This window comes from Cajanus cajan, chromosome 5, assembly GCF_000230855.2.
Source record: "Cajanus cajan strain Asha chromosome 5, NIPB_CcT2T_4, whole genome shotgun sequence".
Taxonomy (NCBI): Eukaryota; Viridiplantae; Streptophyta; class Magnoliopsida; order Fabales; family Fabaceae; genus Cajanus; species Cajanus cajan.
The window spans coordinates 48,798,408-48,815,739 of NC_138521.1; the positions used below are offsets into that span (position 1 = coordinate 48,798,408).

General features: G+C 30.1%; 2 long non-coding RNA genes across 4 annotated transcripts; both read right to left on the minus strand.

The window, feature by feature from the left end:
* Positions 1–1,278: 1,278 nt before the first annotated feature.
* LOC145958335 (uncharacterized) lies at positions 1,279–8,487 on the minus strand. 3 transcript variants are annotated; one of them, XR_014434074.1, is made up of 4 exons: positions 5,665–8,487; positions 4,946–5,313; positions 4,705–4,860; positions 1,279–2,716 (listed from the first exon to the last, which is right to left on the minus strand). It is a non-coding gene; the product is annotated as an uncharacterized LOC145958335 (long non-coding RNA). The 3 variants fall into 3 exon arrangements; XR_014434075.1 differs by lacking the exon at positions 1,279–2,716 and having other exon boundaries at positions 3,423–4,860; positions 4,946–5,004; positions 5,202–5,313; positions 5,665–8,478; XR_014434073.1 differs by lacking the exon at positions 1,279–2,716 and having other exon boundaries at positions 3,423–4,860; positions 5,665–8,486.
* A 3,532-nt stretch (positions 8,488–12,019) lies between these two features.
* LOC114915216 (uncharacterized) lies at positions 12,020–15,782 on the minus strand. The gene is made up of 3 exons (XR_003803157.2): positions 15,652–15,782; positions 14,332–14,765; positions 12,020–12,275 (listed from the first exon to the last, which is right to left on the minus strand). It is a non-coding gene; the product is annotated as an uncharacterized LOC114915216 (long non-coding RNA).
* Between the last annotated feature and the right edge of the window lie 1,550 nt (positions 15,783–17,332).

The window sequence follows — 17,332 nt, forward strand, 5'->3', positions numbered from 1 at the left end:
AAATTTATACTAAAAAGTGCAATTACCATAACGTAAAGTGAAAAAGGGAAAAAAGATTGGAGAGTGTAGGAAAAAGAAGAGAGGGGATGCACCGGTAGGTTTCGGGGGTGCTTCAGATGCACCTCGTAGCTACTTAAAAGGAAAAGCCAAAGGTTATGATGCACAAGTGCATAGCATTTTGCATGGTCATTATTTGTTTAAAAATCCAATAGTTACAACATATGTATAACTTTGCTTCATCATTTTTCTTTTTATTTTAGTAGGCATGAAATAGTAAAGACACCCTATGCATCACTGAAGCATCACCATGCTACGAGGAAGCACACTCGTGCTTTAATAAAACACATCCAAAATAAGTTGTTGCATGACAGTACTACGTTTAAGCACAACCGTGCTTATTGTACAAAATAACATAAGTTTTTCTAAATGAAATAAAAGTTTAAATTCAAACATGACAGTAACCATACGTTTTCCTTTAGTAGGCAATTTTCAACAGGTTGCCTCTTGAAAACCACTTGTTTAACGTCTTGAGCCTAACAATAGTCAAAAGATTAAATCCTTGAATGAAGTGAAAATTTTTTCCACTCCATTGAGAATCAATGAAGTTCTCTTTTATGGTTTTCATATTATGAGTACTATTTTTGTCTCATCGTAAGGGAATTGTCTATTAGAATCAAAAACCTAGAAGGTGATCATTTCATTCTATAGACTTACTATTAATTTGCCTGGAAAGATGTCTATTACGGCATGTGAGATGTGCAGAAATAGTCATCCCAAGATGATAGAGACTTCTTCATCTTCATCCTCCTTCATATCAAGGATCACAACATCAACCAAGAAAATGAACTTGTCTATTTTCATCAAAATGTCCATCAATATCCTTTTCTAGACATGTAATTGTCTTGTTAATAAACCCTAAATTATCAATAATATTTAAAATATTCATTATTATATTAAAAAAAATATTTGAAAAATAAATTAAAAATTTATGTCCACTTAGCCAACTCTAAAATTGAATAATATATATAAAAAAAGGAAACTTAGCTGAAAAAGTTAAAAATGATTTAATGTCTTTTTAAAGTGGATCAAACTGATATTAATGCCTTTTTCCTGTAATATCACCAAATTCTTGTAGTGAAACAATCTTCTATCATCATGTTTCTTTGCGGGTACAACGCTCAATTATCTCCATAAATTGAAGTATTTTCAGTCTCAGTTTTACACCGTTCATGATGTACTAAATGAGAGAAATAAAAGGATAATCGAAAAGATTATCAACTTTCATTATTCAAGCTCACCAAGTCATATCTACATATTTACTCCATCTCATTTTCTAGATCTCTGCATCTTAGTTTATGACGGTTTGTACGGTAGCTAACCTTCCCAAATATCTCACGGTTAGAAAGTAAATACAATTATGAAATGTATTTGTACTTCTTCAATCTTTCTCGATGTGAACCCAATTGTTTTTCCCTACCACACGCCTTTTCAACCGCTTGATCACCTTTACTGCCACATCGAACGGTTGTCGCAATTGTTTCTCTTCCACTACTGTATGTTTTTAAAATTGGGATATTTTGTTTTTATTTTTTTATTATTTAGGATTTAGATGTTCTAATGAGATGTCTCTTTTCTTTCGATTATACGTTTTTAAATGTATTTTTTTTTCTATTATTTGGGATTTGGATGTGTGCGTTGATATATTGTTTCAACCCTTGCTTTTGATACTTTTTTCATTCATCATATATGAAAAGTAATAGTGACTAATGACTTTATTAATTTTTTATTATGTATTAATTGATGTTAAGCAATTTGGTATTTTGGGTTTTCATTAGTCAAAAAATTTCTTTTCAAGCAAAATAAACTTCGTATACATCAAGCACGATCAACAATTATGTAAGAAAATGTATGTAAAAATAAAATTAAGAGCAAACGATTTTTACTAATCTGTTTACATATAAAATGTATGTATTATGTTTAAATAGCAAAACAAATTACGGAATGGGTCTAGGATTAACAAAATTTGGACTCAGACTCCATGCGGTGAAAAGTAATTGTAGGGTCCCACAATCAAGAATCAACCGTTGAAAAGATTCTGTAATATAATTTTTCATTTAATATATATAATAAATACTTTTTCTTTGTAATCAGAATTTACTTTAGTCACCTTTGTTACTGTAAGAAGTTCGTACTCGCTTAATCTTTGAATACGGGTTTTCTATAATTAAAGATAAAGAAGGAAATTTGCATGAATACTTAATTTTTATGTTTTATGTTTTATTTTTTTGGTCATGCTGCTTTATGTTTATAATGATTTAATATTTACTTTCATTTGAAGGAATTAAAAATTATATATATACATATGATTAAGAATTTATTTAACACGTCTTTGGATATTTCAATTGAATAATTAAAATCAATTTCATTGACACATTGTTGGATAACATTGCTAATTCTTGCACAATATTTTTTTTCATAATATTGTTTGTTCTTCAAATCTTAGGCTTGCTTGTATAAATGACTTTGCCAACAATGAATCTTGAAGGTAAGACCGTCGATTCCTCTTCGGCTCAATCACTTATTTATTTGCAACACATGCAACAAATAAAAGGCTTATCCAATATGAGACAGACATCAAGTTCATGTAGGCACCTCATCAAACATTGTTCGCTTACCAACTAAAAGAAGCTTTGCATACCATGCTTTAAGAAAATTTCTGACAAGAGAAAATTCAAAGCATGGGTGAACAAGTTGCGCTGGCCAAAAACGCATAACTGAGTCGCATGTAAGTCCCCCATCATCACCATTTCCAGCTGAGAGGCTTACATCAGTTCTTTAGGGAAACAGAATATGCAAACGCTCAACCTCAACCAATTCAAGGTGTTAATCCACAAGGTGGTGTCATCAACATAACCATCAAATTCTTGTTCCTAACCACCATATATATCCTTCCTAACTACTCCTCCTATAAACGAAGTCACTATGCCTCTTCATCCTCAAGTAGTGATGGTATACCCTTACATGGCTTAAGATACATGCATGGAGGTATTTTGTTGATCCTCAAGTCACAACCGGCCGGGTACATCCTTGGGAATTTTCCTCATGTTGCTATAGTTCATAATGCTCCAACACGAGCAATTATGTATCACCTTTTTGTTGAGCAAGCCGACCCTTCAAATTTGGGTCCTTCACAAGGCTCACCAAAAGTGATAACACCTCTTCAAGCTCTTGTAGTAATTAAGACCAATATTTTACCTCAACCACGAGTCAGTTATGAACCTCTTTATCACAACAAACTTCAACTTTTGAAAAAAGAACGATTTCATCATGTATTTTGCAATGCTCACCTTCTTGTAATATATATATATATATATATATATATATATATATATATATATATATAATTCATGCAATATATGTTTTGTCACATTAGTTCTTTATGATTCCATTCAACAAACTAAGCATTAACATCTACATAATTACCTTTAATTATAACTTTATTTTTGACTTTGTTTACACTCAATGTTGTTGGTTTGCATATTGGACACACAAGCTCATTCCAAATAAAATTAATCTTTCACAACCACAAGAAAGACTGAATGAAGAAGTGATCATGCAACATATTAAGCGTGAAAATTTCACGTTTGTAATTGATGAAGAGAATCCAAAAGATAATGAAAAGGTATAATGTGATGCATGAATAGTATAAGAAGATATGTGATGCATTATACTTTTCTTTATCTTATAAATTCTCTTCATCAATTATAAACATGAAATTTTTACATGTAATGTGTTGCATGATCACTTCTTCATTCAGTCTCACATGTGGTTGTAAAGAATCAATTTCACTTTGCATGTAGTTGTGTGCCCAATCCGCAAACGAATAGCATTGAATGTGAACAATATTGAAAATGAAATTGTAGTTGAAGGTAATAATAAAAACGTCAATGCTCAATTCGTTAAATGGACTAATGCTGGGGCACTAATGCTACAAAACATTGCATGAATAATATATATATATATATATATATATATATATATATATTACAAGAAGGTGAGAATTAAGCATACTGGATATGAAATCCTTCGTATTTCAACAATTGAAGTTTGTTGTGGTGGAAAAGGTTCATGATTGACATGAGGGTGAGAATAAGGTTGAGGGTGAAATGTAGGTCTTATACATGAGTTTGAAGAGGTATTATCACTTTGCGTGAGACTTGTGATGAACCGAAATTTGAAGGGCCAATTTGTTGAGTACATAATTTCTGTGCTGGAGCATTATGAAATGTGTAACTTGAGGAATATCCCTAGGAATGTTCCCTATTGCAATTTGAGGATCAAACAAGATACCTCCATGAACATATCTAAATCCATATAACAGTTCCATCATACCTTGAGGATGAAAAGGCATGATGATGTAGTTTATAGGAGAAGTCATGAAGGATATATGGTGGTTAGGAATAGGAAGTTGATGGTTATATTAAATGACACTACTCTATGGGTTAACACCTTGAATACGTTGAAGTTGAGTGCATGCCAATTCAGCATCCCTGAAGAATTGTTGTATTGCCTCTCAATTGGAAATGGTGGTGACAAGACAATTACATGCGACTCAATGATACATCGTTTGGCCAATGATACCAGTGGAGCTACTCCTAGTTTTCTTTAATCTCAATGATTTAGTTAGGCATTCAGTATTGGCACCTTCTTGAGGGTTGTTTGTGGCTGAGGAAGCTCTTTATTCAACCTTTCTGTAGTGAGAGGAAATAAAGGAAGGACCCTTTCTCCGATAAGCCAAGTGATGACAACCTCTGGCTTCATTTTTGTCATTAATTTCATTGTTCTCTACAGTTGCGTCACCTTTAAAAAAATGATAATGTCACGTAATTAAATAGTGTAAATGAATAAATTATTGTTCCTTAGAGGAGTTAATGATCTTTAGTACCTGAAGGATTCATTGTTGATTCTAGAATGATCCATAATGGTTAGGAATTGAATGTTACGCTGCATGACAAAAGACTAAACTATTGTTATTGAAAAATCATGTTTGATGGAAGTGTTTTGATGAATCCAAGCAATGGGACTTGAAAGATAAATGTTGGATCTCAATGCTACATTTAGGGATTTATAAAGAGAACACCAATAGGACCTAGAAATGAGAGATTCATATTTGGCCAATCAAGGAACCTAGATTTTCTCACTTTCAGCAATGAGATGAAACATTGGAAGGAATTCTACCACGATTCAAGTGATAGACACCGACTTTAGTTTGGTTGTTTGTGTCCCTTGCATTAGCTTGTCCAGTTGTGCCACCTTTCACAGAAAGAAAAAAATATTTTTAACAAATAGAGGAACCTTTAATTAATCTTAGCAATGAAACTATTATGCTTAAAAAGATTATTTTGACAAACGAAAACCCTAATACCAAGCTTGTTACAACATGAATTCATAGCATAATAAAAATGTTTTTTTTATAGCCAAACGTCTTAGTGTTAATTCCTCGAAAAATTAAAACTCATATTGCTAAGACATCAACATAAAAAAAATTATAAAAAATGCATATAAAAAACATCAAAATCCCAATTTGAAAAAGAAAATCAACATAATCGAACAAACTCGCATCACAAACATGTAATCAAGATGAAGAGATCTAAAACTCAATACCTAGATCTAGAGAATCGACAAACGGTGGACAGCCAAAATTTGATAGCCTCTTCGCTTAATCTCTCTTAGGTTTTCTTCTGTGTATATCATTAACAGTGAAGAGTGGGATTGAAACTGATTCAATTTATACACAAAATTCAGGGTTATCTTTTGCAAACTTTTTGTTTGAATTAAATGAAAAAATCTATAAAATAAATATAGAAATCATCTTTCCTAAGATATGGTTTTACTTATATGGCAATTTGCACTTTTAACAAAATGCTTCAGTGGCTTTTTTTTAAACATAAAAAAGTTGAGTAAGCAGATTAGTGAGAATAGTTTATTGTTAATTTTATTTTTTTACTTGAAATTTTTTGTGCATGCCAATTTAGGTACTTGTTGTACATAAAATTTATTTTCTTAAAAAGTGTATTTGTGATAAGCAAAATTGCTTAGAACATCAATTCATAAGAAAATAAAAATTCAAATTGTTAAGGTATGAGGATTGCTCAAATCAAATCCACACACATTAATATCCCAACTAGAGAAAAAAGGATTTTAAAATATACAATAATCAAAGAAAAAGGACATATCGAATTACAACGGTCAATCAAATCATCATATTTCACATATATTCAAGATGTAGAGTTTTAAAAAAATGATAGTGAATAAATCTGTATATATCATCATTGGTGTGCTTCGGTCATGAAAGTTGACAACTTTTATACTCTCTTGATTTCTCTCATTGCAAATATCATGAACAATGAAGAATGAGGCTTAAATTGCTTCAAATTATTGGGAAAAATTAGGGTTATTATGGAAAAACCATTTTTTAATTAGAAGGAAAAATCTATTTAAAGATACAACTATTGCTCATGTCAAATCCACGTAGACATCAAACCCCAACTAAAAAAATATTTTAAATTAATCAATAATAAAAAGGGACATATCTCATTACAATAATCAATCACATCATCTTATTTCACATATAATCGAGATGTAGAGATCTAGAAAATGATACCGAGTAGATCTATGGATATGAGAATTGGTGCGTCCGTTTCAGAGTTTTAAACTAAGAAAACTTTGCATTAGTAGCTGATCAACTTCTTCTAATCCTCACTCAGGAAATTAAGGAAAGGGTTGTGAGGATCCCAACTCAAAGAGGAAGCCAACATTGACCAGTTTTCAAGGTTAAGATTCTACAAAATGGAAGAACATCAAAGTTGATAGCTTTCTCAATGTCTCTTGACTTCTCTCGCCGTGTATTTCATCAACAATGAAGACTGAGACTGCCTCAATTTATAGAGAGAATTTAGGGTTGTTTTGGCAAACCTCATTTTCTAAAATAGAAATAAAAATATATCTAAATTATAGAAATTCTCCTTTTTATTTATGTTTGATACAATAGGCCCAATAAAAATTAATAAGCCCAAACGTGTGATTCACAAACATAGTTCGCTAAAGGACTCTGACCCAAAGTTTTAATCATAGTTTATTTTACTTTATGAATTTCTAGCTATTTTGTGACTTGTTTAGGGTTTCTATCAATGTAAAAATCAATCAGGTACAAGGTTAGTGGATTAAATATTGAACCAGTAGATCAATAATTAAATTAAACGATTTGGTCTCTATTAAATTTTTTAAAATAATATCCATGACATATATATTTCATACCTATATACTACAATAAAATTCATATCATGTTTAAAGAAATCTCCACAAAAAAAAATATAATCAATATTATAATCCTTATTATAAATAGATTGAACTACATAAATTAATATATAATTAAATATATAATTTTAAATAGAAACATATTATATAAATTATTTAAGTCAGATATATAACAATAGAGTATGTTGGTTTAATAGATATTAACGTGATAAAATGATTAGATTCACTTGAGTTCAAGTCCCATCTCATCCAAATTAAATTACTTGAATTTGAATTTATATAATATATATATATATATATATATATATATATATGATTTTAAAATTAAATATATACTACAAAAATTATTTAAATCATAAATTTATTAATTAATATTTTGCCATAGTGGTTAGTAACATTTCTATTGTTGAGATTGTCAAGGTTCAAGTCCCATCATACCTATATTTTGTTACATTTTTCTAAGCTTTTAATACCTGCATGTGTTTCTTGGTCAACAAATGCATGTGTTGTCAGCTTAAGGCAAAGAAGTGCATTGAAAGGTGTTCATGATTTTGAATTGGTGTTTGTCAACCACGAAATTGACTGAGTTATGTCTAGGGATGTGAAAAAAGGTGTTCATGATTTTGAATCGGTGCTTGTCAACCACAAAATTGATTAGGTTATAAATAAGGATGTAAAAAAAATCCATATCTACGAGTATACGTGGATAAAATTTGTAACGGATAAAAAATGGATATTATAAATGAGTATTTATGGATAACAAATACAAATATTTTTTATAACTGCATGTTAATAGGGAGGATACAAGTATTATAGTTTCCGTACTTGCAGATACCCATACCTACTAATATTCAATTTATTTGGACTTGTATAAATTTGATTTTATTTGGACTTATAATAGTTAAGTATTGTACTTTATTATCTTTTATTTTGATTTATGTGTAATCAAAATATTTTATTTTATCAATTATTGTTTGAACTTTAAACTTATATGATTGAATGTTTAATATTTAGGTTTTAAATCCACTTATTATTATTAGTATAATTGTGAATGCAAAACATTAAATAGAGAATGTGTCATCAGACAAAGCACAGAGTTAGACTCCATAAAGTCTTAAATGCATATCATTTATAATGACTAATGACTACTTGTTGCATGTCCAGCTTGTTCATTAACAGATCAAACTAAATAAGCTCTTTGGAACTCACAAATCTATTAAAATGGATGAATTCGTGCTTTGCATGAGAACTAAGGACAAACAGATCTCTAAAATCACAAAGAAAGTCAGCAAAAGTTGATGTAGACTCTACTTCTCATTGTCACATGCTATAGATAGTTTTTTTGGTATCCTAAAGTTGATAAGTAACCCCCTTGATTAGATAAAAAGTGATAATTTGGTGAAATACATTTAATGTATCAATGGATACTTCTAACCTTAAGGAACTTGTAACGAAGATAAACAAAGCAAGCTTGTGAGGAACCCCTCAAGGTTTTGCAATGGTCATCTTCATCTCGACTACTATATAAGAATAGTTTCTCGATCAAAAGAAATATTTTTAGAAGAAATTTTGTACAAATTATTATTCATTCTTTCTGTAAAGACTCCAGTTCTTAATTGATTGTATCAGGTCTTGTTTGTAAGACAAAACATCATCTATAAAACTTTACCTAGATATAATTATTGTTATATGGTTGGTCCTGGAGCGACTTTCTGCAAAAGAATACTTATTTAAGCCTGGATAAATTTGACTGAAAAAAAATATTTGTTTGAACTTGGAGAGACTTAACTATAAAAGAATATTTAGTGTTGAAGCCTAAAGAGGCTTTGTGTGAAATAACCCTAGGATAAAAAAACATGGTTGGACTTTATCTTAGGGTTATGTAGTGCATTTTAAGAATACTAGAATAGATTGCTTGAAGTGACAATTTAAAGAAAACTTAGGTTTGACCCAAAAGTGGATTGTTGAAAGAATCCTTGTATATATCTTATTTAAGATAATTGAACTCAATCTAGTTGAATTGAAAACTAGACGTAGTCTCGATGGTTAAGATGAGCCAATATAATAATATTATGTATTTCATTTGCCTCGTCTCCAATACTTTTTTTACTGTTAGTGTTACTAGTTCATTACTTGAAAAAGTGCGAGTTTTTATTGACACTATTAAACCTATTTCTAGTGTCTATCTTTTGTCCACAAGGATCTGTCTCTTCTCCAACACCATTTACTGTTAGTGTTACTAGTTCACTACTTGCAATAGTGTGAATTGTTTATTGACACTATTAAACCCATTTCAAGTGTCTATCTTTTTCTCCACAAGCCCTTTATCCCCCCCCCCCCCCACCTCCTTCACCCTTATATACTCATCCACTATTTCAACATGCTACATCTCCATTATACAGCCACCCAAGCTACAACTTAATCCATTTGGAAGAAGTGGACTCCTAGACCGGTTGTTTAAAACAAGCCAATTTTTTTTGCTTATTACCAAGTACCATTGGAACACCAATTATTCATGATACTTTTTAGCATGAAAGGTGATGTTGTTGCCTAGTTCAAGGGGATGAACATGAACAATGTAATATCATATTAGGAGAATGTTATATATTCATTGAAATTGTATTTTAAACTACATGATTTGAGAATCATCAAGTGAAGTTGTTTAAATTTTTCAAGATTATAACTATTACTAGTACCAACAAGGATTTGAAAGGTTATCCAATCACATTGTGGGTCTATTAGGTGAAAACCAACGCACTTGTTTTATTTTTGGTATGAATATGGATATACAACGTGAACTGGAAATTCTCAAACCTTACTTTGTTCATCAATCCATAAGCCTCGCAAAGTTAATGGAAGCCAAGATTTAAGATATCAAACTAAAAACCTTTGTTGATCTTCAACATTTCAGCTACCCATTCTAACCCTTCAAATCATATTATTCATAACCCTACTTCAACCACATCATCCAAATTAAATAATTTTGTTATTAATTTAAACAAAAGAAGGAGTGAGAATTGTGAACTTTAACAAAATGTGAATGTGAGATGCCGCAATGAAAAGTGAACATGAACAAGATATTGATGACAACGAAAACATAGAGTTGAGATGTCACAACAATATTGTCAAGATGTAAGAGTTGATACTCAATGCAGAGTTGAGATGTTGTAGTTGATAAGGGGTTTAAGACTGGTTAGATCATCAATTCACGATCTGATTGACGAGTTTGAGTCCACTTTTAAAACTATGCTTAAGAGAGATAAATAGAAAATAGAAAGATGATAAATAATATATTGTAAGCAATAATATTATATTAATGCTTATTTTATTAGAAAAATTATACAATTAATTTACCAAAATACTCCAATTAGAGCATACTATTCTTCATGAAAAAATTGTTTCAATGTTAATAACTTTATATAATAAGATATATATACTCCATAAGGTCTTTATTATAGGACATTTTTAATTTAATCACATGAACTAATATAAGTAGTTATTTTAGTTGATTTTCTTGAGATTATAAAACAAAACCATGATGTGCCAATTTAATTTTCTTACTTATCATTACACTTTGATGAGAGATGTAAATTTTTTTTTATTAAAGTTTATGCATCAATACCAATGAAATTAACAAATGACAATTGAAGACTTAATTGAGAGGTAATTAAGACAAAACATTTACTTTTTAAAATACCCTTCTCATTATCCACCATTAAAAAATAGTATTCTCATAATCTTTAATAACAATAAATAATGAAAAATAAAATTTATATTTTATAGAAATCGTAAAGTGACTCATAAAAATTTCTTTCTAAATTGTGACTTATAGTAAGAAATAGAGGGAGTATATTGGTTGATATATTAGTTTGTCCCAAATTTAGCAGATGTCTACCAAAAACATGTATTATAGGAAGAAATTACTTGTTAAACAAGTTTAGATTTATATGTAAATATTTATTGAGGAAAAATATTGAAATGAATGTTGATTTCAGTGCTTTATTATACATGCTTATTTTAACCTTTAATTTTATTGTCACAATTCGTAAATTTATTTTAATTTGACTCACATTTTTGGTATTTTGAATTTAAATTTAATTTAATTATTTTTTTTTATAACTTACGACACTATACTTGTATAGTTTTTTATTAATTATTTTATTATATTTGATTTTAATTTTATTAAATATCTATTTTTCTATTTATTATTAAAATATAAAAATATCTTATTTAATTAAAAAGTAAAGTAATACATAAACTTAAAAATACATGAACTTAGAACTAATTGTTAGATATTAAATGTTGACAAAAAAAATGAGAGCTGGCATTGACGTATATTTATTTATGGAAGAGACTTCTTGGTAAGAGGAGTGAAGTCCATACCAACATGTTGATTATGATTTACAAAATTATGAATAAAAAATTTTCCGGTCCGGTTATTGTGTTTTAAATAGTGACCAATGTTTCTTTTATGTAGTAATACAACGGTTCCTATTTCTTTCGCTTCATGGAGGACATTCTCGGCTCTCCCATACTAGTCTCTATCTATGTTAATAATGATGATGATTTAATTTTTACTTCAATTTGTAGGAATTAAAAACTTAATTTGTCTCCCTCAAAAAAAAAAACTTAATTTGTCTATATTTATTCATATATTTACAAGAATTAAATTAAAAAAACACATTCTATTCATACATACATATGATCATTTAACACGTCCTTCAATATATCAATATATAGAATAATTAAAAACCATTTCAATGACTCATTGTTGGATTACATTGCTACTTTTTGTGCTATATTGTTTTGGCTAATTCGTAATAGTGTTTTTCCTTCAAGACTCAGGCTTGCTGAAGTGAAATTGGCAACAATGAGAGATCGTCGATTATTCTTTGGCTCGATCATTTATTTATCGCAACCCGCAACTAACAAAAGGCTTACCCAACTTGAAACATCATCTGCATGTAGGAATCGAATAAAACATTGTTCTCTTACCAACTAAGAGAAGTCCCAAATACCATGCTTATAGAAAACTTCTGACAGTAGAAAGTTGAACCATGAGTGAACAAGCTGCGTTGGCCAAAGACGTGTAACTAGGTCACATGTCAGTGCCAACAACAATGTCAACCCATGAACACCATTTCCAACAATGTCAGGAGAACTAAATCTGCAAATGCTCAACTTCAACCTATTCAAGGTGTTAACCCGCATCGATGTCATGCAACAAAACCATCAACTTCCTGTTCCTAACCACCATATATCCTTCAATTCCTCTATAACATGAAAGTATTTTTCTGCAATGTTTAATTAGGTGATGTCGTTTTTTTTAGAAGAGACGCAGCCGGAAATGACAATGGAATTAACAACGAAAATGAAGTCAGTCGTCGTCTATCACATGAACTGGAATCATCGAAGAGTCTTTTTCCTTTATTTCCCCTCACTTCTGAAAGGTTGAGTGAAGAGCTTTCTCAGCCAGAAACAAATCTTGCTCCTTTCAACTATATCACTGTGTCTCTTTATCCTCAGGATGTGATGGTATTGGTGCATGGATCCAGATATGTTAATGAAGGAATCTTATTTGGTCCTCAAGTTGCAACCTGGTACATACATCCCTAGGATTATGTATCATTCAGCAAGCTAGCCCTTCGAATTTGGGTCCATCACAAGGCTTACCAGAATTGATAATACCTCTTCAATCTAGTGTGATAAGATCTGTATGCTTTCCACCCTCAACCTATCCAACCATGTGTTAATTATGAACCTTTCCTGCTATAACAAACTTCTACAGTTGAAATAAGAAGGGTTGCTTCTCAGGTATAATCAATGCTCACCTTCTTGTAATATATATAATTTTCATGCAATGTTTTGCAGCATTAGTGTCTTATCACCCAATTCACCGAATTAAATATTGACATTTTCGTTATTATCTTTAGCTACAACTTCATATTCAACATTGTTCACATTTAATGGTGTTCGTATGCAGAATGGACAGACAATCACATGTCAAGTGAAATTGATCTTTCACAACTACATGCGGGACTAGGTGAAGAAGTAATCATACAACACATTAAGCGTGAAAATTTCACTTTTGTAATTGATAAGGAGAATCCAAAAGAAAAAGTATAATATATATGATGGATTTATGTTTACATTATACTTTCTTCTTCTTTTTTTTTTATCTTTTGGATTCTCTTCCATTACAAAGTGAAGTTTTCCCGCTTAATGTGTTGTACAATCACTTCTTTTCTAAGTCCCGCGTGTGATTGTGTAAGATTAATTTCACTTTGGATTTATGTGTGCCCAATATGTAAACGAATACGGAATGTGAACAATGTGAAAAATGAAGTTTTAGCTGAAGGTAATAATGAAAATGTCAATATTTAGTATGTTGAATAGATCAATGAGGAGCTAATGTTGAAAACACTATATGAAATACATATATGTATGTTACATAAAGGTGAGCATTGAGTATACCTGAGTTGGAATCCTTCAATAGAGGTTTGCTGCGGCAGAAAAGTTTTGTAACAGACACAAGGTTGATGGTGAAATGCAGGTCTTATTAGATGAGCTTGAAGAAGTATTATCACTTCAATTGAATTATGGACCCCAATTTGAAGGCCAGCATGCTCAGTAAAAGGGTGATACGATATTCCCAGGGGCTTTCCTCCTTGCAACTTGAGGATAAAAAAGGATACCTTGTGAATGTATCTGAATACATGTAATGATACATCACAACTTGAGGATGAAAAGGCACAATGACGTAGTTGAAAGGAGAAAATTTGTTTGTGGCTGAGGAAGCTCTTCATTCAACCGTTCAGCAGTGAGGGGAAATAAAGGAAGAAAGCCTCTCCAATGATTCAAGTTCAAGTGATAGATGATGACTCACTTCATTTTCGTTGTTAATTTCATTGTTCTCTTCAGCTGCATCTCCTTTAAAAAAAATGACATCACATAATTAAAACAGTGCAGACAAATAATTTGATGTTCTATAGAGGAATTGATGATCTTAATTACCTTGAGGATTCATTACTGATACCAGGAATGTTCCCGGTTGCAAAAGACCTGTTCTCATGAGAATGGTTAGGAAAATTCCAAAAGTGTTCTCAGTTACAACTAGAGGACCAAACAAGATAAGCCTATTTTTAGTGACAAATTATGATTGATAGAAGGGTTTTGATGAGTTTCATCATGGAACTTGAAGGAGAAATGTTGGATCCCAATGCTACATTTGGGGATTCATGAGGAGAACACCAGTAGGACCTAGCAGAGGGAGATTCATATTGGCTGAGGATGCCCAATGCCCATCAAGGAACCTATCTTTTCTCAGTTTCAGCAGAGAGGAAAAATTGGAAGGATGTTCTGTCATGCATAACTCTAGTGATAGATGAGAGGTGACTTCATTTTGGTTGTTTGCGCCCCTTGCATCAGTTTCTCCAATAGCGCCGCACCTTTCACAAAACAAATAATATATTTTTAAAAATTACAGTAGCCTTTAATTAATCTCAATATTAAAACTATTATGCTTAAAAGATTATTTTTGACAAACGAAAATTCTAAATACGGATTCTGATAACATGAATTCAAAGGAACATTAAAAAATATATATATTTTTACATACAATTTTGTGCATTCAAATTCAGGTACCAGCTGCAGATAAAATTTATTTTTCTTATAAAATGTATTTTTATAAACCAAACGCTAAATACCAAATTGCTTACAACATCAATACGTAGAAAAATAAAATAAAATAATCCACTCACACATCAAATCCACTCAAACATCAAAATCTTAACTAAAAAAAAATTTTTTAAATAATCAATAAAAAAAGGGACATATCAATTAACAATCTATCATATCATTTTATTTCACATATAATAAAGATGTAAAGATCTAGAAAATGATACCAAATAGATATGTATATATGAAAATTGGTATGTCCGGACAGTGAAAGTTGATATCTTTCTCACTTTGTCTTAATTTCTCACTTTTAGCAATGAAATGACAAACAAGAAGGATCTTTTACCATGCATAACTCTAGTGATAGATCAATTACCTTGAGGATTTTATGAAAAGTGTGGAGTGAGACTCATATTGCTTCAATTTACACAAAGAATTTAGGGTTATTCTAAAATAACCTTATATTTTAAAGTAAAAGGAAAAATTTATTAAGAATATGATGATTGCTCGGATCAAATACACACACATCAAAATCCTAACTAAAAAAATATTTTTTCAAAAGTAATCAATATATAATAAAGGGAGATATCTGATTAAAATAATCTATCACATCATCTTATTCCACATATAATCAAGATCGGATCTAGAAAACGATACCAATTAGATCTGTAGATATGAGAATTTGTATTCATGGACCCTCAAAGTTGATAGCTTGCTCAGATTCTCTTGATTTCTTTCGCCGTGTATTTCATGAACAATGAAGACTGAGATGCCCCAATTTATAGAGAAAATTTAGGGTTAATTTGGAAAACCTCAATTTTTGAAATAGAAATAAAATTATATTTAAAATAGTTATATAAATTCTCTTTTTTTTATTTAAGTTTGATACAACAAGCCCAATAGACACTAAAGGCCCAAATGTTCGATTCACAACCCAAAATTAATACCTTAATTTTAGTTCGCTCATGTTATATATCCTATTGTTTATAAGTACACCTCTTTTTCTTAAAAAAAAAATTCTAAAACATCATTAATTTTCTTGTACTCTTTAATTATTTAATTTCACACATCCAATGTTCAATTTAATACTTTTTCCTTCTTTGTCACGCACCTTTTTTCCTTTCCCTCTTCGTTTTATATGCATTTGTTTGCCCTTCCCACACTCTCCACCTATTATAGTAGGTAATTTTGATTCTTTGAGTTTTCACATTACTCACTTCCTCTTCTCTTTCAGTTTTTACATGCATTCGAGCCATAGAGCTGGTGCATGACAACCTTGTAAGCATGTATGACTTCCTCGATAGTGTCGAAGGTGTCGAGGCATACACACTTTTAACTTCCAATACTTTCTCTCTTTTTACACTTTTAAAAACATTAACATTAAACTCAGTGTTCTGAAAAATAATATCTTGAAACATTAATTTTAATGTTCTAGAAAATAATTTTTAAAATAGTAAAATTAGTGTTTCGAAAAATATTTTTTGAATTGTGCTAGTACTTCCAGAATAGTAAAATTAGTATTTCAAATATTACTTTTCAAAAGTGTGTTATTTTATATAATTTTGAAAAATTCTTTCTAGAATAATAAATTTAGTATTCCAAAAGTATTGTCGAAAGTATGTAAAAAATACAATTCTAGAAAATACTTTCTGGAACACTAATATTATTGTTCTAGTTTTTGCAAAGCTAAAATTAATGTTTCTAGACATTATTTTTCGGAACAATGAGTTTAATGTTATTCTTTTTGAATGATAAAGAAAGGAGAGGAAGTGCTCGAAAAAAACACGTGTTTGGCTCGACTCTTTCAACACTATCAAGGAAGTCGCACATGCCTATAACATTGTCATGTAGCAATTTTACATTACGTGTGAAAATTGAAATAATAACAAATCTGAAAATTGAAAGGGAACGAAGGAAGAGACTAATGTGAAAATCAAAAAAATTAAAAATATCTACATGGTAAAGGAAGATAAGGGAGTGAATATAAAAGCTGAAAGGTAGAGGGAAAGTAGAGTGTCAAAAAGAAGGAAAAAATGATAAATTGAACATTGAAAATGTAAAATTAAAAAATTAAAGATTTTTTAATAATTTTTTTTTAAAAAACAAATTTACTTATAAAAAAAAGGATATATATATATATATATACATATACATATATATATATATATATATATGAGGGATTTGTTTACTCTAGGAGTAAGTCTACCTAGACTTACTTTGTTCAATAACTCATGTTTTATATCAAATTTGAACAATCCAATTATTGAATTTAAAGTTCTTAATGCATAGATCAAATCTGCAAATTTTTAAAAATTTTAAAAATAATTTGATACTTTGT